This window comes from Sceloporus undulatus, chromosome 1 (assembly GCF_019175285.1).
Source record: "Sceloporus undulatus isolate JIND9_A2432 ecotype Alabama chromosome 1, SceUnd_v1.1, whole genome shotgun sequence".
NCBI lineage: Eukaryota > Metazoa > Chordata > Lepidosauria > Squamata > Phrynosomatidae > Sceloporus > Sceloporus undulatus.
This window is the reverse complement of record NC_056522.1, coordinates 98462160-98490122: the sequence shown is the minus strand read 5'-3', so window position 1 is coordinate 98490122 and position 27963 is coordinate 98462160. Positions and strand designations below refer to the sequence as shown.

The 27963-nt window shown below is 39.5% G+C and overlaps 1 protein-coding gene across 1 annotated transcript in view; it reads left to right on the top strand.

Moving 5' to 3' along the window:
- Window positions 1–27963, top strand: part of LAMA2 (laminin subunit alpha 2) — a 590097-nt gene that overhangs the window by 169544 nt on the left and 392590 nt on the right.

The window sequence follows — 27963 nt, the reverse complement described above, 5'->3', positions numbered from 1 at the left end:
CCCAGTGAGGTTACTCATGGTTGTGGTTGACCTCCTCCCATTTCACACCATACAGAATACTTAGTATTGCTTTTTTTGCACTAATGTTACTGGTAAATCACTGAATGTAATGCCAATAGCTGTGACATTAAGCAACTAGCAAAATTAAAATTATACCTTCAAATTATGAAATCATATGCACAACCTAAATATATTTACATATATGTAGTGAATATTGGCTTAAAATGAGATGTTTTTAAAGAAAATTTGAAAAGAATATTCTTTTTTAAAAAATTCAAAATTTATTTTTTTTAAAAAATTAAAATTTTGAATTTTGAAAATGTTATTTTAAAAAATGCTGGGGCCTCTCTTCCCACTGAGCTTCACCCCATCATCTCTTTAAGCATTTTAAAGGAAAGCAGATGAATGCCACAGCCCATTTTTGCCAAAAGGTAGGTATTTGAGGACCAGTGGTGTCAACCCCCATCCCCCTCAGGGATGTAGCCAGGGTTTTGGGAAGGGGGGGTCCAGACTAAGTGCCACCATTATAATGAGGTTTGGCTGTGGCGGCGCAGCGGCACACACCATTCATTGTATCTAACAGAAGGGGTGGGGTCCGGACCCCATGGACCCCCCCCCCCCCGGCTACATCCCTGTCCTCCTTAATCTCCTTGTCCTCTATCTGATTTTTCCCCTTCTGCCTCATTATCGCTTGGAGTCACTCTGGTTAATTGTCTTTTTTAAAAACCTTCACCCTGTAATGTCCTGCACTATTAATACTAGGCCTGATATATTTGTATAGACTCAGTAGGAAGTAATCATGAGTATGTTGTTGCATCTCTTGCCAATCACTTCCTTTTTCTTCCACAGTAAACTTTATAAAATGACAAGTTTGTAGGTTATAAAAGAGTGTTATCATTTAATGTTCCCAGGAATGCTGGATTATGGCAGGTATGCAAATAAAATGACTTTGATTGTTAGAAGAGAAGTGGCTGTATTTTTCCTTTAGCTAATACAAATACTGAATAACCACTGGGTGCCAAAAATAAAACATCATAATTTTAGACTCTTGTCTGCTGCTTCTCAGTGTACATGAAATTAAAAATAGACTAGATAATTCAAAAGATGTGTTATAGAAGATTGTGACATTGGCTGCTAAGGCTGTATTCTTGGCTGGAGAGCTGGCCCAACACCCCGAGTGGACGATATGCAGACCATCAACAACAATGGTAGGGATGAAAATAAAGACTGATGTTTTTGTTTCACTTGCAGCAGCAAAAGATAAAATGCCAGGAGGAAAAAGACTGGGATTCAACAGATTCCAATGTCATTTAAGGAAGAAGATATGCAGAGCTAACTTTTAAAATAGAGCAACAGTAATATGATAAGGTGCTCAAATAAAGTGTCAGAAATAACAAGCTGGAGAGGTCTCATGATTTTATAGAGTACTCAGCTAGTGCCTCTAAATTGCTTATGTTTCTCCTCCCCCATGGGAGAGACTGAGTGACTACTTGCATAGTATTGTCAGTACCAAAGTCAGTACTCTCAGTTTTGAACAACTTGAGGACTGTTCTGCCAATTCCTGCCTGACTGATTCTTATGTCCCTGCTGTAGGGTCAAATAAAAGGTCTCTCCCCCCATATTCCCATGTCAATGAGTCCAAATGATGCAGAGCCCAAACATAGGTTTGTCCAATGCTGAACTGTTTGGATGAACCCAAGTTTGGGCCTTAACATGTTTTTTTAAAAAGCCTTGCCTTTTACTGCAGTGCCAGGTATCACTCCCCATGAATTTGCCATGGTGGTGGCAGCGATGGGCAGCATAATGGGACATGTGTGCAAACAACTGCTTGGCATTGAAGCAGAGGGCCCCAGGTAACAGGGGGATGTTGGGGCTAGAATACTATGGCCTGTTCCTAGAGTATTCTGATATGTGCAGACACAGCCTTAGACCTCAGTCACTCTTTACTTAGAAAAGTAAGTTGTTGACAGTTCTTTACAGATGTGTTTTTCTTTATTTAAATGTTGGGGACAGAAAAGGCAGAAAAGTCTGCTGCTGCTTTCAAAGGTGATCACACAGCAGTACAGTGGATCCTTGTTATACACTGGGGTTTGGTTCCAAGATCCCCCGTGTATAACAAAATCCGTGTATGCTCAAGTCCCATTAAGTATAATGACATAGCAAAATGGTGTCCCTAATAAAAAATGGAACATCAAGGTAAATTTATACTTTTTTGGAACATTTTCAAACCGTGTATGCTTGAATCCGTGTATAAAAAATCCGTGTATAAGAAGGGCCGACTGTAGTAGCCTTGATGTAATATTTAGCCTAACCCTAGAGCTACAGCCTTACATGAAATACTGTACAGTTTCACAGTAATGTGTACAGTCCTACAATGTAGTACAATGTTGGCTGTAGGGTATTAGGATTAGGCACAAGTCTCTTCTGCTCATGGAAATATGTTTCTGCCATTAAAAATGCAACAACAGACTGGCTAAAATAGTTGAATGCTCTAAGATATGCAAGTTCTGGTCTTTAATTCTATAACAAATTTCAGCCATCACATATTCATTACCCAGGTTTATTGTTGCTTAATGTTTACAGTCATGAAAACAAAGACCCCCTAAACAAAAAGGGAGATTATAACACAAGGCTTCTACAGCACAGCAATCATATTTTTAAAGCACATGGAAGCGTACTGGTATTTAGTCAATCTCTGTTGCACCTCCACTTCAATACTAGTATGGTGTTGCATTTTTCTTCTGCACTGCCCCACTTCTACTTCCCATTATTGTCCTACTTAAGGCATGCAGATTGGTCTGGTGAAGGAGGAGAGAGATCGGGCAGTGGTGGGGAGAAAGATTGGGTGGTTGAGTGGAAAGAGAGAGTAGATGGTGGAGGGGAGAGAGACTGGGTAGCAAGGAGGGAGATTAGGTGGTAGATGATAGCAAAAAGAAAGAAAAGAAGAAAGATGGATGGAAGGAAGGAAGGAAGGAAGGAAGGAAGGAAGGAAGGAAAGAAAGAAAGGAAGGAAGGAAGGCAAGCAGGCAGGCAGGCACATGTGGTTGGGAATAGTGAGGACAGGGGAAGAGAGAAGGGAAGAATCCTGCTCCCTCATGACTGCAGTCTCTTCCTCTTCTGAAGTGGAAGAGATCATAGCATATGGGAAACTAGCTGGATAGTATCACTAGCTTTCCTAACTGGTCACTGACTGGATTTCCTATCAGCAACAGGATGAAGATGATGCCATGTGGTAAATACTGCCCAATGATGCTGCTATCTTGCTTTAGTCCGGCAGCAGAAGGCTTGTGTGATAATGTCCAAAGATTTGGTTGCTTTCCTCCTCACCACTGCTCACTTTGAAACAGCAAAAACCTGGTAATTCCACAATAGACTCGTAATTCCACAATATATTTTTGAGAATAGAAGTGATATATAGGTCAGTTCTAGACATGTATGTCAGATATAAATCCAACTGGTTTGCATTAGGCCTTCTCCCAAGTAAGCCTTAGTGCTGGAGAGGAATGCATGGACTAGTACTCATTAAACACAGAGATGTTTTGTCTGCAATTTCTTTTAGCTCATCTAGTGCTTGGCCATTTTGGTGAGAATAGCACTCATAATGTGTACTCTTATGTACATAAAAGAGTATCAGAGGTCAAGTCTCCAGGGCCAGATGGACTTCATCCAAGGTTATTAAAAGTATAAGAGGAAGTGATCTCAGAACCAATCGCAATAATCTTTGAAAATTCCTGGCAAACAGAAGTTCCAGTAGACAGAAGGAAAGTAAATTTTGACCCCATGTTCAAAAAAGGGGGAAAAGAAGACCCAAACAATTACCTCCTAAAGTTAGCCTGACATCAATATCAGGTAAGATTCTAAGGCAGATATTAAACAGAAATCCTGTAAGGTCTTAGAAAGGAATACTGTGATCACTGAAAGTCAGCAAATGAACAAGTGATGCCAAACTAATCTGATCTCTCTCTCTCTCTCTCTCTCTCTCTCTCTCTCTCTCTAGGGTTGCCATAATTCACTACCACCAAACCAGGACAAAATGTAGAAAAATGTAGGACAAAATCAAGGATAAAATATAGGGCAAATTGTAGGACAAAATCAAGGATAAAATGTAGGACATTCAAAAAATGGAGGACACAACCAACTAAAAGCAAAAAAATTAATATGTATCTTTTAAAAAACACATTAATATAAATCCTTATATCATAGAGATCTTGTTGCACCTCTGAGACTTAATGCATCTGAAAAAGCAGACGCTCTCAGTTAATAATAATAATAATAATAGAATTAAGGGACATGTAGATTTTGGAGCACCTCTGAGACTAAATGCATCTGAAAAAGCAGACTCTCTCAGTTAATAATAATTATAATAACAGTAGTAGTAGTAGTAGTAGTAGAATTAAGGGACATTAGGAGGCAGTGGTAGAGAAGGACCAGGGTTCGATCTGTTGCTTGGACATAAACATACCCAACTCTGGGCTAAATCATACTCTCTCAGCCTCAGGGGATGGCAATGGCAACCCCTCTCTTTGCAAAGCCTTGGGGAAAGTCATTCTCTCTCACCCTCAGAGGATGCAATGGCAACCCCTACCTGAAGAAACCTTGCCAAACCCTGGGGAAACCCTTCCTTCCTTCTCCCTCCAGAGAGAGTCCTACCAGGCACTGCCTCTCTGTGGGCTTCCTCCACAGCTCTCTCTGTAGTCCCAACATGGCTGAATGAAAAACTCCTCCTCCTCCTCCCTGCCTGGCCAATGGGGATGGAGGAGCTGGGAGCCTGGCTGCAGCCTCTCCAACACAAATGGGGGCTGCTTTGGGAAGGAGAGGCAAGAACCAGGAGTCCAGCTGTCCCTGGGACAGAATGCAGAGGCCGGGCGAGACCTTCCCCAAGGTCAAAAAACTGTGCAGGTCCCGCCTGGAGCCATGAAATGGCAAGCCTATCTTTGACAAAATTACAAGCTTGGTAGATGAAGGGAATGCTGTGGATCTAGTGTATCTTGATTTCAGTAAGGCCTTGGACAAGGTATTCCATGATATTCTTATAGAATAATAGAATCATAGTCAGAAGAGATCACAAGGGCCATCCAGTCTAATTTTCTGCAATGCAGGAACACACAATCAAAGCTCCCTTGACAGATGCCCTTCCAGCTTCTGTTTAAAAACCAACAAAGAAGGAGATTCCACCACACTCTGAGGGAGCATGTTCCACTGTTGAGCAGCTCTTACTGTCAAGAAGCTCTTCCTAATATTGAGCTGAAATCTTTTCCTGTAGTTTGAATCTATTGCTCTGACTCCCATTCTCTTTATCTACCCAGTGAAAACAAACTTGCTCCAGTTCTGGGCACCACAGTTCAAAACAAATGTTGACAAGTTCGAAATTGTCCAGAGGAAGGCCACCAAAATGGTGGTCAGGAAACCATGCCTTATGAGGAAAGACTTAGGCAACTGGGTATGTTTAGCCTGGAGAAGAGATGGAGAAGATATGATAGCTCTTTTAAGTATTAGAGGAGGTGTCACACTGAAGATGGAGAAAGCTTGTTTTCTGCTGCTCCAGAGACTAGAACACAGAACTATTTAGAAGGGATTTAAAAACCTTCCTATTCCACGCTGCATTCCCCGATTAAAGTCCTAATAGGCCTCCCTTCCTCTTCATGGGCAAGAAGACTGGCTAACGGGGTTTTTATTCTGTTTTTTTATTATATTTATGTTTAATTTTTGATGTAGATTTTGTGTATTGTACTGTTTTTATCGTGTTGTTAACCGCCCTGATCTTTGGAAGGGCGGTATAAAAATAAAAATTTAATTTAATTAATTAATTAACTGTGGATGCAAGCTATAGGAAAAGATATTCTACCTCATTAGGTAGACATTAGGAGGAACTTCCTGACAGTAAGATCTGTTTGACAGTGGAACACACTCCGTTAAAGTGTAGTGGAGTCTCCTTCTTTGAAGGTCTTAAAACAGAGGCTGGATGGCCATCTGTCAGGGATGCGTTGATTGTGATTTCCTACATGGTAGGGGGTTGGACTGGATGGCCCTTGTGGTCTCTTCCAGATCTATGATTCTGTGATTCCAAGATTATTGTCAGTGGCTATGAGATTACTTCTGCCAGTTCTTTTAATAGCCTGCAATGTAGTTCATCTGGCCCTGGAGACATGAGTTCGTTTAGATTAACCAGATATTCCTGTACTACCTCCACTTATTCTGTGCTGCATTTCCCCTATTGTGTCCTCTGCTCCATTTTCCTCAGGTTGATCACTCTTTTCCTTTTGCAAGAAGACTGAGGGAGTTGAGTAGTTCTGCCTTTTTCCACTCCCCTGTTAGCATTTTGCCATCTTCTCCACACAATGACCCTATCATTTCTTTCTTCTTCCTTTTGCAATGGACATAACAAAAAAAGCCCTTCTTATTGCTGTTAACCTGTCTAGCAATCACAAGCTCATTATGCAAATTAGCTTTTCTGACTTTGCCCCTACATGTGCTTGCTATTTGTCTGAATTTTGCTTTGGTGATTTACCCATTTTTCCATTTCTTATACATGCCCTTTTTAAAACTTAGCTCACTGGGAAGCTCTTTACTTATCCATCCTAGTTTCTCGAGACACCTCCCATTTTTCCTCATCATTGGAACTGTTTGAAGTTGTACCTTCAGTATCTCCCTTTTGAGAAACTCCCATCTTGAACTCCCTTTTCTTTTACTATTGTAAATCTTTTCTTGTACTTTTGTACAGTAAACCATGACGTTTACTGAAATCAGCTTTCCTAAAATACAGAATGTGTGTCTGACTATACTTGGTTTCCCCTTTCCACTGTATACCAATCTCCAGGAGCAGCTGATCTCTCTCACTTAAGGATCCCATCATGTGCACCCCATTAACCAGGTCATCCCTGTTGGTTAGGATCAGATCTAAAACAACTGATCCCCTTGTTGTCTACTCCACCTTTTGGACAATGAAGTTGTCTTCCTGAAGGGTTGCCATAATTGTGCACTAAAACCCCGGAAAAAATGTGGAACAAATTCTAGCCCAAACTGTAGGACAACTGCAGGACAAAACTCAGCCCAAAATGTATACATGTAACCTTAAATGTCCTACATTTTGGGCTGAGTTTTGTCCTGCAGTTGTCCTACAGTTTGGTCTAGAATTTGTCCTACATTTTGTCCTGGGTTTTAGTGGACAATTATGGCAATCCTGCATTTGCTGGCCCTTAATTTTTGGCTGAGTTTGACTTTCAACAAATATCAGGATAGTTGAAATCACCCATCTCTATTAAATATTTCCTTTCTGAGTGTGTAATCATCTGCTCTAAAGGTGTCATTTAATTCCTCAGTCTGACTTGGTGGTCTGTAGTAGACTCCCACAATTAGTAGATCCCACAATAGCATCCCTGTTGTTTACCTCCTCTTTAATTTTCGTTCAGGTGCTCTCCATCTTGCTTCCAGTCCTGGAATTCTTCACAAGTGTAAACATCCTTGACATATAATGCTACACCTCTTCCTTTCCTTTTTGGCCAATTTCTCTTAAAAAGGTTATACCCCTCTGTTACTACATTCCAATCATGACATTCATTCCACCAGGTTTCAGTGATGCCTATTATATCATATTTGCTTTGCTGTGTTAGAGGTTCACGTTCATCTTGTTATTTCCCATGGTCTTTGCATTAGTGTGGAGATATCTGAGACCATGGGTCCTCCCTCCTAACTGCCTATGTAAAGTTTTTCTCTCTCCCACTGTTGGGCACTTGCACTGTTTGCTTTAATCCCTCTATAACTGTTTAACTATTATCTCCAGCCCTCGATGAACTCCTGCCTTCCAAAAGCCCTCTTGACCAAATTCTTGAGACTGTTGGCAAAAACATTTCTTCCAACTGGCACGTGGTTCAACCCATCCCTTGCCAGAAGTCCATCCCTCCTTAAACTTCAGGCCATGATCCAAGAATCCAAATTGTTCTTGGTGGTACCATCTGTGGATCCAGTTGTTCATATCCTCTATTTTCCTTTCCCTTCCTGGTCCATGCCCTTCAACTGGGAGGCATGCAAAGAAGCTCATAAAATGTGGACTAGAGAATGCTACTGTTAGATGGATCTGTAGCTGGTAGACCGACTCTACCCAAAGAGTGTTCACCAATGGCTCCTCTTCATCTTGGTGAGAAGCAAACAGTGGGGTGGCTGCCTTTGTCCCAGTGCTATTCAACAACTTTATCAATGACTTGAATATAAGGTACTAGACTTAGGTAGGGGAAAAAAGGAGAAAATTCAGATATAGGATAGGTGACACCTAACTTGATAATACATGTGAAAGGAATCTGGGAGTCTTAGGTGCTTATTGTTTGGCATTTTAAATTGACTCCAGCCTTCCAGGCTGCAGTCTGGATTCAAGATGAAGACGGGGATTATCGCATATTAAATTATGCCGGCTGCCACCAGACCAGATCCAAGCCATCCTCTGCTAGCACTTTTTAGAAACTGGAAAGTAATTTGGCAGTGATTTAGTGCACAATAATCCCCGCCTCCATCCTATGTCCTGACTGCAGCCCAGGAGGCTGAAGTTGATTTAAAACACCAGGAGATAAGCTTCTTATCTGAACATGAGTCGACAGTGTGATGCAGCAGCAAAAAAATCCAATATGATCCTAGGCTACATCATTAGGAATGTAGTGTCTAGATGGAGGGAAGTAATAGCACCACTTTATTTTGTTTTGGTCAGACTTTACCTGGAATGCTGTGTCCAGTTTTGGCCACCATAATTCAAAAAGGATGTTAACAAGCCAGAGTGTGTCTGGAAATCATGCTGTATAAGGAGCAGCTTCACGAGCTGGGTTTGTTTAGCCTGGGGAAGGTTAAGAGGTGACATGATAGCCATATTTAAATATTTGAAAGGCTTCCATATTGAGGATGGGGCTACCTTGTTTTCTACTGCTCCAGAGACTAGGACACAGAACAATGGATTCAATAATAACAACAACATTTATTTATAACACCCTTTTCACCGAAGGCGGAATATCAGACACATATAATCAAGAACAAAACCATAAAACATAACACTGTTATATACTAAAATACTAAAGTAGTATGCTAATGTACTAAAAACAAAATCCTCATCAAGCTACAGGAAAAGAGATTCCTCCTGAACATTAGGAAGAACTTCCTGGTGGTAAGAGCTGTTCAACACTGGAACACACTCCCTTGAAGAGTGGTGGAGTCTTCTTCTCTAGAGATCTTTAAACAGAGGCTGGATGGACTTCTGTTGGAAGTGCTTTGATGGAGGGTTACTGAATGGCAGGGGGTTGGACTGGATGGCCATTGTGGTCTCTTCCAGCTCTGTTATTCTGTGATTCTAGTAGAATATCAGATATAGTGCTGAATTTTATTTTTAAAAAATGCCCTGTTTTGTGAGGAGTGTTATACAATGAGTCAGGAGGATAAAATGAAGGCATAACAATGTTTTGTTTATTTCTTTGTTGGTAACCATAAATTCAGAAGTTTTACTTACTGATGGGCCCTTACTGAAATGCTGCTTTCTTTTGTATTACAGATGGGACATTTTTTAATCCCTACATGTCAGAAGCTGTAAATTGCAGAAATGCATTAGTGCCTGTTATCATTGATAAGTATGAACATACACAGAAAGCTTTTAGCAAATTCTAATGTTATGGGGAGGGGGGCCAAAGGCAAAAAATAATTATGGTTTTCTTCATTAAATTCATCTAGCTTTTTCAGGGGGCGGGGTTTGAATTATTCTTCTTTCTTGGCTATCCACCATAATGAATTAATGGCATAACATGATAATAATGTATTTGAAAAAAAAAGATGCTTAGCTGAAAAAATAGGAAATATGTTTATTATTCAGTTTTAGTGTAATCGTGTGATGGCTGTAAAGTAGAAGGTCTTTCTCCACTGGTGGATCTCTTCTATAGGTTCCCACCAGTTGGGCTGACCCTCCTAGCAAACCCCCTTAGACTGTTCAGTAAGGTTTCCAAGCCCATAGATACTTTAATTTTTCTGCTTTCCTAAAGCCCAGAGGGGGAAAAAAAACCCAACTGCAACATAATTGCAAAAATGCTGGTTCTACAGTACAGAGCTGTGATTCCCAAAGTGTTTGATTCTGCCCCCTGGATGGTGGTGAGGAGAATCCTTTGTCACTAGGGAGAAAAGTGGGAAGCCAGCTGCATCCCTCTCTATCCTGGCAAAGAAGGACTGAGATTCTTTCATCCCAGGGTCACTTGTTTAGGACCAGGACAACATCCTTGGATTGAGGTGGAAAGGAGTTCTAGAATTGAGTGTCATTGGCATATTGAGGATACCACACTTCAAAACTCCAGATGACCTCTCTCAGCAGCTTCGTGTATATGTTAAACAGCATAGGGGACAACACAGAGCCCCGAAGAGCCCCAGAGGCCAATGGCCAGGGGGTCGAACAGGAGTCCCCTAGCACCACTTTCTGGGTTCACCCCTCCAGAAAGGAATGGAGCCACTATAAAACAGTGCCCCCAAGTCCCATCCCAGAGAGGTGATCCAGAAGGATTGATGGTATCAAAAGCCGTTGTGAGGTCCAAGAGAACCAACAGGGACACACTCCCCCTGTCCCGTTCCCTGCATAAGTCATCCACCAAGGCGACCAAGGCTGTCTCTGTTCCATAGCCAGTCCTGAAACCAGATTGAAATAGATCTAGACAATCCATTTCATCCAGAAACCTCTGGAGTTGGGAAGCCACCACATGTTCTAAAACTTTGCTCAGAAAAGGTAGGTTGGACACTGGTTGATAATTATTCATTATTGTGGGATCTAAGGATGGTTTTTTTTAACAGAGACCTCACAACTGCCTGCTTTAGGCAGGATGGAATTCTGCCTTGTTGTAGGGAGGCATTGTCTACCTCCTTTAACCACTCAGGCATGTTTAATAAGCCAAAAAGGACAAGGGTCCAGTATGGTGGCTTTTACCTCTCCAAGGATCCCATCCACATCATCAGGCTGCACAAGTGGAAAAGTATTCATTAACACTGGATCGACAGGAGCCAAGGTTACATGCACTGGTACGGTATTAACTGGAGCATCCAAACTGGAGCAGATCTGAGTGAGTTTATATGCAAAATGCTGTGTAAATTCTTCACAGTAGCTCTCCTAGTGGTCTCCATTTTCTACTTGAGGGTAAGTGTGTTCACTGCCCTGGCTATTTCCCCATTCCAAAGGTTGGCCAGAGTTTGAACAGAATTGCCTGCCGAGATGACAGGAAACTCCCTAAGAGCCCTCAGGATTCCATCTGGATCCATCAGCCTCCTGGGGTGGACCATCCTAATCAGTCATCCACCTCTGCAGAGGTTCTGAGTCTCAGTGAGTCTAAACCCAATGATCAGTCCATGACAATGGAAATGTGGAAATGTTCAACCACACCAAGATCATCATCACCCCACCCAGCGCATAAAACAAGGTCCAGAGTGGACCTAGTAACATGAATGGGGCCAGATACTACTTGGGGCAGACCCATAGTTGTCATGGATGTCATGAAGTCCTGAGCCATTCCTGAAAGGGCAGTCTCAGCATGGATGTTGAAGCCTCTCAGCACTAATAAGCGAGGAGACTCCAACATCAAACCTGTTACATTATACTTCTTTATTGAAAGGAACTGGTCAAAAATCAGAGTTCTGACAGACCCTGTGGGACAGAATATGTGTTCTGTAATCTGTCTCTTTGTTGCATCAACACTCACAAAAGAGAACAAGGCAGCAACATGAGACGCAACATAAGCCAGCACTTGGATCCTCTGATATTCCTCTTCCACTCTCGAGTGAGACCACAACTTTGTGACTATAAAAGTAATGATATATGTTATTGGCACTTTCCAGACCACCCAAAAGGGCGGTCTGCCGGCGCTGTCATTTGCTGCACAAAGGAGTTTCAGCAGCCAATCCACGCGACTCCTCCGTGGAGCAAAAAGAAGCTGCAAAAAGCGGCTTCTTTTTGCAGTGTCATTATGACGCTGCAAGGCACCATTGGCGCACTTGCAGCACCATAATGGCACCGAGACGTGCGGACGCTAAGTGTCCACTATGTCAAAATGGCAGCGCCCATGTAGAATGGGTGCCGCCATTTTGTACGTGCTCGGTGTGTACTAGGGTTAGGGGCATCCGGAAAGGATGCCCTTTTCTAACCCTAGTACATGCCAAGCACATACTTTTGGGCGGTCTGGAAACCACCATTGTTACTTCTGGAATGGAATGGGATTTCTTCTTCTTTACAACCATGATGTAATTTAGTTATTAATTGTGTGTTAGAGAAGGAATTACTTAGAAGTTACTATTGTGTACCTTCAAGTTGTTTTCAACTTATGGCAACTGTAAGGTGAACCTATCATATTTGTTCAGAGGGGGTTTGCTTTTGCCTTCCTCTGAGGATGTGAGCATGTGATTTGGCCAAGATCACTCAGTGGGTTCCCATGGATGAGTTGGGATTTGAGCTCTGGCCTCCAGAGTAATAATCCAATGTTCAAACCACTACACCTTGCTGGCTGTCTAGTTGGGAATTGCTCGTCATCTGAAATAGTGACTTCCAAACTCTGAGGCAGAAAGCAGGCTTAAGAAGTGGCTGAATGCTGAATGGATTCACTTCTGTTTTTGAAATATACTGGAGCTAAACAGTTTATGGGGACTCAGAAGCAGACCTTTAAAACTGGATGTTTGCAACATAAATAACAACATGTGGGAATATCTGTGGTCACAAGACATGTTAGAATTTTGGTTGCAACAGCCATATATCTCAGTGCAGACATTAAAATTTAGGATCTTTGTGAAAGATTAAAACTACTCCAAGGGCAGCCACATTTTATTGCTAACATAACATGGATACAGTGACAGCAAGCAATCCTTTTGAACTAGTTTTTCATTACTCTAGCTTTCTTCTTTCTTCCCTTCTTTCTTTATTTCTAACATTTTCAAATATACAGCCAGTTTCTCTGTGGTTCTTCAGTCACAGAAGTGGGAAACATGTGGCCTACAGGTCATGGGGGTGAGGAGAGTTGGTCTCAGAGCTTCTCTATCCCTGTTTTGTAAGAATTGTGGGGAATGAGTAAAAAACCATCCCTAATATTTGTGGGATCGGTAACCACATATCCACTTCCCTACATCTAGAAAATGGTCTCTCTGGATATCTGGAGGTCCTCCAGTGTGACTCCATGGTCATCGTCCAGCAGAAATATAGCATTTAGCATTATCTGCTGTTTTTGCTATCCATGGTAAATTTGGGAATGTATCCTTGTGGATACAGGGATGGTATTGTATTCTCAGGATTGGGCTATTGTTGTTATTGCATGGACATTGACTGGCACAAAAATTGATACAGCTGTTGGTTAATAAAATTGGCCTGCATAGTAAGTAGTAAGTAGGCTCAGTGAACAATAGATTAAAAATCTGGAACATGTAGAAAGATTTAAAGTCAGCTGTTTTGCCCATGGTTCTTCATGATGTGGGATGGTGTCATCTGGATACTGACAAGCATTCAGAGGACACACTCAATGTGATAATGTCAACAGGCCCTATCTTCAACCCGGCAGACATGGACTTTTGAATTGTCCCTTTGGGGAAATCACAAAACTCACCCTGAAGGCTGCTTACTGTCCAGGGGCCACATTTTGCTGACTGCTGATATAAGATTGATGCAAAATCTGGTCTTGTGAAACTTCAGAGTGAATTTAAAATGGTGGTTCTTAAATTTATGGGATGAATCACTAATCACTGATGAAAGCTATAAATATACATACTCTAAATTTTTGATACAATTATATAATTATACAATTATTTTATTGAAATATTATTTCCTTCTCACAGAGTAGTTTGGAATGAGGAAAAAAATATGTTACAGAATGATTTACTTTAAATGTTTTTGTCAAAATTCACTGTGCCTGGAAAAATTCAAAAGAAGATTTAAAAAAAAAAATCCCACCCAGTTCGTTGATTCCCAGGCACCTATAGACCTCAAATAAAGATTCCCTGATTTAAAAACAATTCAGATTATTAAGGGAGAAAGTTTGTTTTCTGTTGCTTCAGAGTCTAGCAGTGGATGTACACTTGAGGAAAAGAGATTCCAGCTCAACATTAGGAAGTACTTCCTGACAATAAGAGCTCTTCTTTGGAGGTCTTTAAACAGAAGCTGGATGGCCATCTGTCAGGGGTGCTTTGATTGTAAGTTCCTGTATGACAGATGGTTGTACTGGATGGCCCTTGAGGTCTCTAGGGTTCTATGAACAATAACAATATCTGTAACTAAGGTTCTATTCTAAGATTATTTCATCCTGAGAATTTGTTTATATGAACAACCTCAAACGTGAGTGCACAGCCTTATCAGCCCCATGGGTAAACATTCTTTCCCCCTTTTCACCCCATACTGAAAGTCATCACATGCATACAGGCTTCACTATTAACAACAGGGCTTTCCCTGAAATCTTGTATCTTTCTCAAACGTTTTTCCGAAGACATATTTTGTGTTTTCCAGGCAGATTTTATGAAGGATTTTACTCACGAGAATGGGTTTTTTGCTCCTAGTATGCAGTCATTGTTCAGGATTGTTTTGGCTACTGTTTTATAAAGCTTGGTTATATTGTCTTCAGCATTCTCTTTCTTTGGAATGTATAGAAGAGCTTTAGGGAGATGTGAGAATGAAAACAGAAAGAGTTTGAAGTTTTAATTCTCTATCTTGGCTACCCACCAGTATACAGAAATTTATGAATGTAATAAAATGTAATATAATTTCTCTTATTTATGGTAATTAGATTGCTACTGGGATCTGGAATCTACCATATTGAACTGATAAGCTTATGATACCTCTTATAGCAGTTAGTACAAGATGCCTGACTTCAGATTTAGAAATGATAACACCAGCCTGGTTTATTTTCTGTGGAAGTGCCAAGAGACATTTTTGTAACCATAAGGATTAAAAGTTAATTAAGGAGGGAAGGGGGGAAATCCCTGCAAACTGTTGTCCTCAACAGTGCTTTGCATTCAAAACCAGCTACTACACAGTAGATTTCTTTGCTGAACCTTGTATTGAGCAGCAGTAATAGGACATTTTCCTTGTGGTACTGCACCCAGAGTGATTCATGATGCAATCCACTGCACTTTTACTTAGGAGGAAGTCCTGCTGAATTTACTAAGATTTATTGCTGGGTGCACATGCATTGTATAGCACTGCATGTGTCATGCGTACATTCACAATTATATGACTAGGGTTTTTTTAGAGTAGATGATGGTTGGATGATGCCATCACAAAAAATCATGAGGAGGAAAGCTCTGGTGAATGACATGTTGTTGTTTCACCTTCAGGAAAGATAAGAATGAAAAAATTAAGTCTGAAGTTGTTAAAAGCTGCCCATAATCCATACATGCATATTACTCATATTACAGATACACATGTCGCTTTTCAATTGTATTTCTCTGTGTGATGCTGTTCTGCAAGCTAAATTACACAAATGGCTCCTAACTAATGGGTTTATTTTGAGCTAGAGGAGCAGGTGGGAGCAATACACAATGAGATTTCCTGCTTCATTGGCTAGTGCTATGTAGATTAATGATTCATTTCAGCACAATATGAATAATATTAGTGTAGTGAATAACCTTTTGTAATACAATACTGTTTCCTGTGTCTTATGAGCCATTTGTTAGTGGATATTGAAGTACTCACTTGCATATGAAAGTATGGAAGTATATTTCACAGTGTGTGCTATATCGTTTGAGGCAATTACCAGTAGGAATAGAAACGTGAGTATTATCATGTGCACTGCGTAATATAATGAATTTCTGGGGAGTTTTAAGAGGTGTATTTTATTAACTCAGATTTACAGTCCATGCTGTCCCTTAGGCCCTTAGGACAGAAAGTATAAAAATGTGTAACAAATAAAATATGTACATGTAATTGTAAATAATCTCTTAGATACTGTCAACTGCTAAATGCCTGACCATGATTTTTAAAAAGCTTGAATTATTTCTTTGATTCACAAAGACCTAATTCACACCTTATTTAAATAAACTGATGTATCCAGAAGATCTAAGATTATGATTCCTCCAATGAGGGTTAATTGTAAGATAATCATGCAGCATAAATCTTCTTTGCCATATATACAAACACTCTGCTTAACATGCCCTTGTGTAGTTGTGTATGCCTCTATCTCTCTAATGTTTGTCTCTATTGTGGCTGTTCTCTTTCTATTATTTTAAACATTTCAGATTCATCATTTTCATTATTCCAAAATGAAAACATTAATCGAAACATAATTAAAACAAAACCAAAATATCTTAGTATTTCAGATTATGATAAACAGCAGCCTGGATTTGTTTCAGGGGAGTCAGAAAAATGAGCACCAACAAAAGTCAATGGTTGGTAACTTCTACCTGTAAAAAAAAAAAGGCTAATACCAGCTGGTCTGTGTGTACATGTTCACAAAAAAAATATTTGTATGAAATTTATTTGTACAGTTTGACAAAAAAGATATGAACTGATTGCATTTGGATTTAATCCACAATCAAATCTGTGACCCTGGGAGTTTGTTGAAGTGGAGGAAACTATGTCCTTCCAGATGTTGATAAATTACAACTTTCCTCAGTCATATCTAGCTTAGCCAATGGTTAGGATGATGCAACATATGAAGGTCACAGGTTTCCAGCCCTATAAATATTGGGGGGGACATACGCACAATGCAGTGGTTGTCCATGCCCACAATCTCATGAGTCATAAAAAAAAGCTATTGTAGTTTTAAAATAATATTCTCTTCATTTTTTAATTTGCCACAGTTTTACAGGTTTTTCTCATGCTTCCCAACACCTTTCTTAGAAAATAACAGCAGCAACTAACTCTCAACTGATTACAAGGCTTGCTAACTGTTTTGTGGCTTTTTGGTTGGGTCTAACAGTGGGAGCAGGCAAGTAATGCTTCTCATCAGGAAGAATGTTGTGTTAGGCCATGTACTATTGTCTAGTGTGATTTATCCTCAGTAGGGTTATGATGCATTCCTCCTTGATACCTACTGTATATTGTAAAGTAAATGAGCGGAATAAATGAATGACCATGAGCAGTGTAAGTCATGGACACTTTTAGTAGTAAAATGGGCCCTTGGTATCCGCTCATGTTTGGTTGCAGTTTCTCTCATGCATACCAAAATCTATGGATGCTTAAGTTACAGTAAATACAGTGATGTAGTTCACAATGAAAATGGCAAAATCAGGACTTGCTTTTTGGAATTTATATATTTTTAAAATATTTTCAAATGTGGATGTTTGAATCCATGGATAAAGAATTCATGGATATGAACAGCCAACTGTATAAACAATTTGCTCTGCATAGACAGGCTCCCATTACAGGGCCCTCTTTTGGCTCATCCTTATGCTAATGCCAAATACTTTTGTCACATCCTTATGCTACTGCAAAATACTTTTTACTTTTTTTAAATGCTCTTTTTCTGTCACCTTACCAGTGAGTCTCATATTTTGTTTGCTGCTGAAGTTGTAAAATGTTCTTCAGTCATTGTCCCATTTGCCTTGTAGAACATGCCTTCCCTTTTCTACTCTAGTTGTTAGATTTTTGAAAAACTTTAACAATATAACTGGATCATTTTCTGTGAAGAAGTGGGAATGGTCACTTTACTCCATATCCTTGAACTAATATTTTTTGGCTGCATTCCATCAACTAATTATTCTGGTATAGTTTTATTCAAGAATGCCATCTTTATGGTGCATTGCTTCTATATCCTTATCTCATACCACTTTTCAGTGATGATCCTGTCAGATTTTATACTGAGCATGCAAAAAATACAGCTGTTCACAGAAAACAAGATTCAGTTTGGATCCAGATTTGACACTTTTCGTAATGTCTGTTTTCACTGGACTGTCTTGGATGAGATGGAATTAATCTTGGGTCTAATCTGGAGCCTCACCTTGCACAGTCTGTTAAAAAAACAAATCTCTAGACCTCTAAAATGGTTGGTTGGGGGTAAGCCCTATACTGCATGAAGATCCTTTGGGCTATCAGTAGCTCTAATAGGTGCATTAATTGTCTGGATTAATAGGCACTGATGTGGCATACATAGAGCTACTATTAGAGTCATAAACCTATCCAAAAATTTAGGACAAGCCATCTTCATGGCTGACCGTTTGGGGGGAGATGTACTTTGGCCTGGATGAGGTCTGGATATCATTGAAATGGCCCATTTGAATTCATTATTTGGGCTGTATCAAAAATAGTTGTAAACCCCTGTGTCTAGTTGATAGAAATATGTTTCCTAATTTCCACCAGCTCAAGACTTGTTATCTGATTAAACAAACAAATCAACAAACCAGTGTTCTTCGTTTCCCTGTTTTCCACAGTCCCTATCATTTTCAGATTGTCCGCTTTTCTTATGAAGATTTTGAAAGAAACAAAAAAAATATTTATTAGTCCCATGTCAGATATGCATAGTGCATTGTCAAAGATTACGTCTTGGAGGGGTTTTGGTTTGTTTGTTTTTGTTTTACTAAACCACCCTCTTTCAGTCAAGATGATGAATGGAGACGGGAATATGCAATATATTCCATGACTGTTTGGAATGTAAATAACTTGGCACAATTTCAACAGAGGAATATATAGAATTCTTCTCAAAAGGTTGCAACAGAGACAAAAGAGGAGTCTGTAAACTACTGCATGTTTCAGAAATGAGCTTTGTCTACTATATTGTTAAGTACTTGGAATGTTCTTTGTAGAAAATCTTCATATTAATGAAAAATCACTCTCACAGGAGTTTCAGCTCAGAATTTTGATCAGTTTCTCAGCTTAATTATATTTTTCAAAAATGGTTTAACTAAAAAGCAGTGAACAGAGAGATTACATGCTTCTAATCCCATCCCACTAGAATAAGCACAATGCATGTATCTTTCTCCAAACACCAGTGCACCCCAGTCCAAAATGGGCAACAATATGGTTAATGGAAGCAAACTTTATCCAAAAAAAACAGAACTGGAAATCACAAATACATGCATATGCCCATGTTTGTGCAAGTGGCTTGAACATAACTGGTAACAAAAAGCAATTACTTCCAGTCTCTTGTAAGTTTCTAGTTAATTGTAATTCATTTCTTTCCTCAAGATAGAAAGTATAATTGATCACATTAGGGTGATAACTAAATGAGAGATAACTCACGCCTTTTGAGTTGTAATTCTAACACTTTAGTTATTTTTATAGTTACTACACTGCGGCCTCACTAAATGTTAGAAGAGTATCAAGTGTTGGTTCATGCTATGCTGCAGAGTATTCTGTTATGGGTATTTTGGTGCCATCATGATGGTAGGAAAGAAAGTCTGTTTTGCACCATAGGCCAGTAGCTGGTTTGTATCACAGGCCAGTATAATTCAGATTTCTGAAAATAAACTAACAAGAAAATATCTACAGTACTTTAATTACTTCTGAGTACTATTTAAATAAAGCTTTCTAAAATTGTAACTAAGTAGAACTCTGAAAGAAACTCACTACTCTAAAAAAGTAACTTCTGACTACTTTTTGTTTCCAGTTTAGAGTCTGCGTCCAGAATTACAGAGTTCAATTACATGCAGATTATGTTATGTTTAGTTATAATTTGAACTATCCCTGCCTGTATTGGGAACTGGTATGGCAAATACTCTTGTAACAGTTGATATAATGATCTGTTACATCTTTCTAAATGTGAAAGGGAGTGTCTCATAATAGATAAAGCCGGGTGCATAGTAGACAATATTTTTATTCATAACGTTTCTGCACAACTGTGTTTCAGAGAGGTTTTAAAAAATAACACATTGCCAACCTAATACTTTTAAATTGCCCCCCCCCCACATATGTTTATCACTGTTTTTACTAGAATTAACTTGCACTGAAAAGCATTGTTTATGAGGGTAGGTTCCCACATTAGAGCAGAAATAACCAAGTTCTTTTGAACAGAAGATGCATGAATTCTGAGCATATCAATGTGTACCAAGCTTGCAGATTATCAGATGGACTGATAGGTTACTGTCATGTATCACTTAGCTCTCTACCTATGATATGTAGGGGAAGAGGAGCCTGAAGGAAGCCCCCTGTAGTGATGGAAGACTCTCAAAGATGTTGTCAGTGAGAAAAGTCACAAAGTTAAACTCCTCTTTTGAAAACTCTAGATTAGCCAGAGGAAGAAAAAAATCCTAACAGTAATGCGGACAGTAGCTCTAAGCATGTGGAAAATGTCGTCTTCGCACAGTAGATAAGGGGATTATACAAATCCATGGTAGATAATTCTGTCACTGGCTACTAAACATGATGGCTATATGAAACCTCTGCATTCAGAGGCAGTAGGCCTCTCAGTACCAGTTGCTAGGGAACAAGAGCCAGAGAGGTCTTTTCCTTCATGTCATAGTTATGGACTATTCAAAAGTGATTGGCCACAAAGGAAAACAGGATGCTGGATTAGATGAACTTTTGGTCTAATTGACAAGAGTGTTGTTTTGTTGAGAAGGCTTTCCTACTTGATGACAGCAACAGGTAAGAATCTCCTAGGGTCATCAGGTCAGTTAACTAGGCTTAAAAATCCCTATCACAATCCCAAACGTGTATGCTTGGTTTGACCATGACCTTCAAGTTGAGGAGGGGGGGGAACCCAGCTAGGAATGAATGATATCATTCATTAGAAGAACATTCACTGAACAGAGTTGCAGAAATAAAAAGTTAGGATGTAGATTTTATTCAGGAAAGGAGAGCCCAATTGCCTGTCTTGATGATTTTAGTCATGCCCCTGCTCTTTTTCCCTTTCTTAACAAGTGAGAACAAGTGAGGGAAAACATCATAGTTCCTTGGTTCATTGTTAAATTAATGTTAACCTGCAACCAGCTGATCTTTAGTATATGCTTTGATATTTAGATCAGAACTCTGACTCTAACCCAACTGTTTAAATTGTTGATTTTTAAAAAAATCTTTATTAGAAAATTTAACAAACAAACAAAGAAAAACATTAAATTGTTGAATTTGGTGCTTCACTGTTCTCTCTCTTTTTGTCATGTCAGTATTCTAGGAACCAATAATGTGCATGAGTGGAGTAGTTTAAATGCTATTGGACATCTTTAGAACAACTAAGTCATTTATCCCTTGTCTGCCTTTTTCCAAAACTGGCAGCTGAGTGCTGAAAATGGCTCCCTGAGATAATAAATCAGAAAAGTACTCTTGTAAAATATGGCTGTTTCCAGAGAAGAACCTTAAATTACTAAGTACATTCCAAACAGACCAATTCATTTCAAACAAATTTCAAGAAAAAAATATACTCCAGCTGTATTTAAATGGCATTACATTGTTTGCGATAAATAATATCCATTTGTCTGAATCACTGTGAATGTAACTACCACCTACAGTTTGGTCTGTCATTTAGTAGTGAAATGAAGAGAGTAGAGGGTTTATTATGCTGGAAGTACTAGGAAGGGGAATTCTGGTTGCATCAGCACTGGAGAAAAGATACAGATTGGCACTGCTTTAGCTGCCATGGCTCAATGCTATGGAATTATAAGATTTGTAGTTCTAGGAGATATTTCGCCTTCTCTTTCAGAGTGTTCTGGTGTCACAATAAATTGCAAATCCCAGAATTCCATAGGATGGAACCATGGCAATTAAAATGTATCAAAATTGCATTGGTTCTATCAGGATTGGTTGCGCGATACATGATGTGCCATGCTGACGTTTTGCACCAGGATCACCACCTCACAAGTGACAGGCAGCTGTGTGCAAACTGGAGAAATGCCTCTGCCCTTCCAGAAGCTGACAAAAAAGACTCTAGCCAGATGTCTCTTCACGAGGCTTTTATTCTTCAGAACTTCACTATGTACAAGGCAATAATAATAATAATAATAATTTGTATCCCTCCTCTCCCTGTATTGGATCGAGGCGGGTAACAACAAACAAGAGAGCAATAAAAATGCTACACAACAACCCTCAAGTAAAAATATAACAAAACATCCTAAAACTCCCTCCCACCCTAAAATAGAGTTAAAAACAGCAATTCCCAATAAAATGCTCCCAATAAAATCAATCACAATCACAGTCTGGTGGGAACAGCTATGCCATTGGAGAGTGAACATTCAGAGGAGGCCTGTTTGGGAATGCCCGCCAGAAGAGATCTGTTTTTATTGCCTTCTTAAAGGCCTCCAAAGATGTTATATGGCAGATCTCCTCCGGCAGGTCATTCCAGATTTTTGGAGCGGCAACAGAAAACATCCTCTGGGAAGTCGATATCAGTCTGGTTTTCTTAGACTGCAAGAGATTCTTCCCAGAGGACCTGAGAGTGCGGGAAGGATTGTATGGGAGGAGGCATTCCCTCAGGTAAGCTGGACCCATGCCATGTAGGGCTTTATAGGTAATGACCAACACCTTATACTGTGCTGGGAAGCTAATATTTTACAACTCCAACACCATCATCCACAACCCACACTGTGACTTGAGGCACTCCCCTTTTATAGCCAGGGCTCCATGTGGCCTTTTTGGCCCTGCCTCTTCCTCCTGTGTCACAATGATCTCTGTCCCCTGTCCATGGTGACTTTGCACTTTTGCAGCCTTTTGCAGCATTTTACTGCACTTGGTGATCATCATGTCTAATGTCACTTCCCATGACTCAGCACTGATGGAAAATTGCCTTGTCATCATAGCTGACAGCAACCCTTTGTTATCCAGTAACTATTTAATACCACATTGTGCATTTTCTCAGAACTCTATATCCCAACAGGTTCTGCAGTGCAGATGCAGCCCTAGGCAGGTTATAGACTGCCGCTTTGAGGTGGTCTGCTGCCGCCGCCGTTTCCTCCGTAAGGGAGCCGCCGCAGCCACACCACGCGGCTCCCTTGCGGAGCAAAAAAGAAGCTCCAAAATGGAGCTTCTTTCTGCAGCGCCCTAATGACGTCGCGAGGCGCCGCTGGCGCACTCACGACATCATTAGCGCCATGACACGTCTGGACACTATGCGTCCAAGACGTAAACATGGCAGCCCCCATGTGGAAGGGGCGCCGCCATGTTGTACGTATGGAATATGTACTAGGGTTAGGGGGGTGCGGAAGCACCACCCCTTCCTAACCCTAATACGTATTCTATACGTATTTTTTGGCGGTTTGTAACCCGCCCTAGTGAGATTTGCAATTAGCAACATATCAAGTTTTGTGGCATAGTCTGCTTTTGACATTGCATATCTCATGAAGTATATAACATTTATAACCAAGTCTCTGTGAGTGACTAGATCACTTGTCACCCAAGGCAACCAATCTGACTTCCTTGCTTGTTTTGAAAAACCAGATTACAATGGAAACATTGTGCTAGTGGAAACTTTATTGATTGTTACACAGTACTCTGGAGAGAAGGAAGATTTTTATCCTTCAAATCCCAAATTTATCACATACTTGGACCTTACATACAACACTATCCCACTGTTCAGTAGGGAAATCTGTTTTGACTGAATGGTTTGTTGGCTATTTGGAGGAAGCCATAGGTATACTATTGACAGCTGGGCTGACTATGTTATGCAGCCTATTAATCATACCTACAGCATTAAATATGTTCAGCTGGCATTTTCACACTTGCCATTAATTCCATTTAAACTTGTGTTTTAAGTGCTAAACACATTTTTGAATCACTGGACAGTAGGGAGGGATTATGTTAAATGTCTGAAAGTCATGATTAAAGAACAGGGATGGTCAACAAGAGGAAATGCTCTTATGCTCTCACCAAACAGCACAGTTCTGTTTTATAGATGATTTGGAGAGCAACAGTTCTTCAATACAGTGTTAAGAAAGAGCAAAATGAAAATATTAGCTGCTATTAAACTTCCTTTTAAAGAATTCTCAGATGTCTATGTTGGGAAACCCGTAAAGTACTTAGTCACACTAGCAAACTATTAATGTGAAATTTCACCACCACCCCTTTATTCATTTTGGTGCCAACACTATAAAAGCTGCCAAAGCACTACAAAAAAGAAGAAATGAAACAACTTTAATGATTGCATCTGTTCCACTCTGTAATTATAATATTCCAAAACGTCAGTTGGTGTGAATTGGTAGCATTCCTTTGAAAACACAAGCTTTCCTCTACTAACAATATGGAAAAGTGTCTTCTGGTTTCTCATTTAAAAAAAATAAAATCTTTGTCATACATTATTATTATTATTATTATTATTATTATTATTATTATTATTATTATTAACCTTTATTTATGAAGGGAATCAAATCATGGTTTCCAGAATTGCAGTCCAGCACCCAAACTATTACAACATGCTGGCTCTTGCAAATTGAATGGTCAATATGTGGAAGGGGCATCTAGACTGGAAGCTTTCAATGTATGCTAATATTGGATTGGTAATGTGCAATCTGAGGACAGCTATTTACCTTATCTATGAAAATACCTTTATTTTTGTTCTTCATACTACAATGAGTATGCTTCTCTATTTGCCTAATTTATTTCCAGGTTTTAATAAAAACTGATTTACAAAGAAGGATAAATTATTAGCATGTTCAGAGTTTCTTCAAATATAATTGTGTCTTGTTGTGTCACAGTCCTGGCAAGTATGTTAGCTGAAAATAAATCCTATCTAAATTAGCTGGAAAGACAGGTGAGAGCACAAACTATAATATGTGTTGATTAAATGTTTCTAATCTGCTTATATGAAAGGAGCAATAATTAGATGCAGGTAGAGATCACTGGCAGAATGCTCAGGGCTGGTGTTTTCTAGGCCAGCTGGAAAGACAATATATGAAGGATCTCTCTTCCATTAAGGTGCAGAGCAGCAGCAATTCTTTTTGGTTTACTAAGAACAGAAAGGCATCTTGCAGGATTTGGTAGACGTTATGGTATTTCTGAGGCTAAAGTCTCAGGGATGTTATCAAGATAAAATATATATTTAAATAATACTACTCTGTTCCATTGAAGATTTAAATGTAAAAGATACATAGAGCCTTTTTTTGCCAGTAGTCATGCAGGTTTGGCTGGGGGGAGAGTGCAGGTTGCACCATGTGACACTCAAAGAGGGGTTGCACCCCGCTCCCCAAACATCAGTCTTTTGTTAGAAATGGGTTGTGACATTTGCCTGCATCCCTTTAAAAAGTTGGAACTCACTGGAAGAGATGGCCTGAAGCTTGGTAGGAGGAGAAAAGAGAGGTCTCAGGTTGGTTTGTTTGTTTTAATTTAAAATTTTAAAATTATTTTTTATTTTATTTTTTAAAAAGTATTCTTTTAAAATTTTCTTTAAAAACATTACATCTTATCAAATTTTCACTTTAACCACATGAAACCAGGCACACATAAATAAATTTAGGCTGTGCATATGATACTGTAATTTAAAGGCATAATTTTAATTTTTTAGTTGTTTATGTCACAACTATTGCCTTTGCATTCAGTGATATATAGGAAGTGCAGTTTATGAGTACATCAGTACAAAAAACATTATTAAGGATTCTGTATGGTGTGGTATGGGAGGAGGTCAATGGGGGGGGGGTGACACCTCACCAGGTTATGCCAACTCTAGTGATGCCATTGTGCCTGACATCTAACAATTGCAAATAATAGAAAAACTGTGAAAGTAGGTGGCTGTGAAAACATGAGGCAATATTCTACACCACCTATTTGTTTATGAATGCATAACTAATATCACCTAGTCCAGCTCTCCCCAAACCTATTTTATCAGGCAGTTGCCAGACTGAATGAAGGAGATCAATTTGGTTGGGAGTTGGGGTGCAGGAGGATGATGTTTCCACCCACTCCCTCCCATCAACTAACAAGGAACTGAAAGGGAGCCCTGCTTCTGATAGTTGCAGACTCTCTGGCTGGTGGGAGGGTGGTAGAAATGTTATTCTCTCAGTCTCTTGGTGTGTCTAGCAAAGTACATTTGGAGAGACTTTTACAATTGTGCCAATAGTGCCATGATTGTAACAAGGTAGTGTTAATGCATATAGAGCAGTTACGGTTTTGAAGCTCTAGGTTGCAAATCCATAACTGCAATACAGAGTGTCAACCATGTTCATTAATTTGTTATTACAATCAAATCATAAATGCAGTGTTATGCATAATTATACACTTCTATATATGAATACAACAGCTTCTAGTAGTAGTACTTAAAATGTCCAGATTTGGAGGTTGTAGATTCTGATGTAAAATATCAAAAAGCAAGATTTATTATTCTTAAAAAGCAGAAATTATATTATACAGGATCATGAATTATATTCAGCTCAGAAGGTTTGCTTATATCTTTTTAAAACAAGCTGTGTTTTCACTGCAGAAGTCTTGTTCCACAGATTAAATAAAATTATGTTTATTAAGAATAGTGAGGGCATAATGTGTGTGTGTGTGCGTGCGCGTGCGCGCATCAGCCACAGTTAAGGAACTGGAAACAGTTGCAAGACTTTCTCTCTTAACCACCCCCTCTTTCCTTTGGTCTTCAGTTTTCCTCACAAGTCTCACTTGAACCTTACTTTGGTGGTGGCAGGGAAATGTGTTCAAAAATTAAAGAACCAGAGATGTCTAGTACTTGACCAGTCTGCAGACCCCTGAATTCCCTAGAATGCAGCCATTGCAGTTACAGTGGTATCATAAGTGGGCCTTTTCTACATCAGGTGGAAACTCACCAAAATGGTTATAGAGAGCTTCATCATTTTGACCTGTTCTGGCATTGAAATCTCCTGCCAATATTATAGATGCATTGGGATATAAGGATGACATTCTACTAATAATTTTTTTTTAATTCAACCCATCTGTACTTGTTTCGATGTTTATGTTGGAGTAGTGATAGATAAACATTAATCAGTATTATAGAACTACTCTGAAACTCAATAACCAATGATACTGCAGTATTAGCAAATGAAATGAAATTAACATGAGTGGCTCAGAGTTGGTAGAAACTAAAATCCCGAGTCCTCCTTTAGAATGGTCTCCTCTAGCACTAGCTTCAGCTTTAAGTGAATAACTTGTGAACCCGTCTAGCTCCAATTCCCCCCTTTCCCAAGTCTCTTGGAGTAACACTATATCATGCAGTTTGATATAGCTTTGAAAAGTGGGATCCGTAACTCTTCCATGCCAGCCTGCAATATTCCATGAAAGGAATGTCAGCCTGGAGACCTGATATTGGACCAAGGTGCTATAAGTGTGAAGTGTTAAAAGGCTGGGAAAGGAGGTGGGCAGTATAAAGAGAGGATGACTGCACATTAGATGGCTAAACTGAATTAGGGAGGTCATGGGCATAAATCTACAGAACTTAAGCAGAGCAATAGAGGATAGGGGGACTGAAGATGTCTCATCTACAGGGTTGTCAAGAGTCAGGGGCGACTCAAGGGCAATTAACAACAACAAAGGGTCCCAACTTTCCTTAACATAGAAAATGTGGTCCTAGGAAGCTTGTAATGAGTGCACAAAATTGTATCACTCAGCTTGAAGCAGGACATGGGTAACATTAATGAACACACTTGAGAAACTGCATGGAACTATTCACCTCAATATGACATTTCACTAGATACGAACAAGAGATCACTTGCTTTCCTGTGAGTATATCAGAAGAGTCAATGTGCTTCTTTCAGTCTGGCTAGGGAGGTTTTACTAAAGCCACTTGGCTCACCCCCCCCCCCCCAAAAAAAGCTTTAGGAAAAACGTATGCAAAGAAATGTATGCAGCAGTTTATAGAAGTTTCTTGGCCCACAGAAAACTTCTCTAAACTGTGTTCTGTGGGGATACAAGTATTCAAATCAGCTGTGAGAGATTCTGGCTCCTATTAACTGAAGGATGTGTAAGCTTTCTGTGCTATTGAGTATTCGATGCAACTAGTAGTCACCAATAAATCTGCTTTCATAATCAATCAATTGTTTTATTGCGGTCAGTGACCATATTCCCTTTTATAATAATGATCTTCTTGATCATCTTTCAATTTGGTGTACTGGCCCTCATAAGGAGTTAATTGGTTATATTTAGCCCTGCTATATACGCTGAGGCTGAATATTTTAATCTGTAGTTTACCT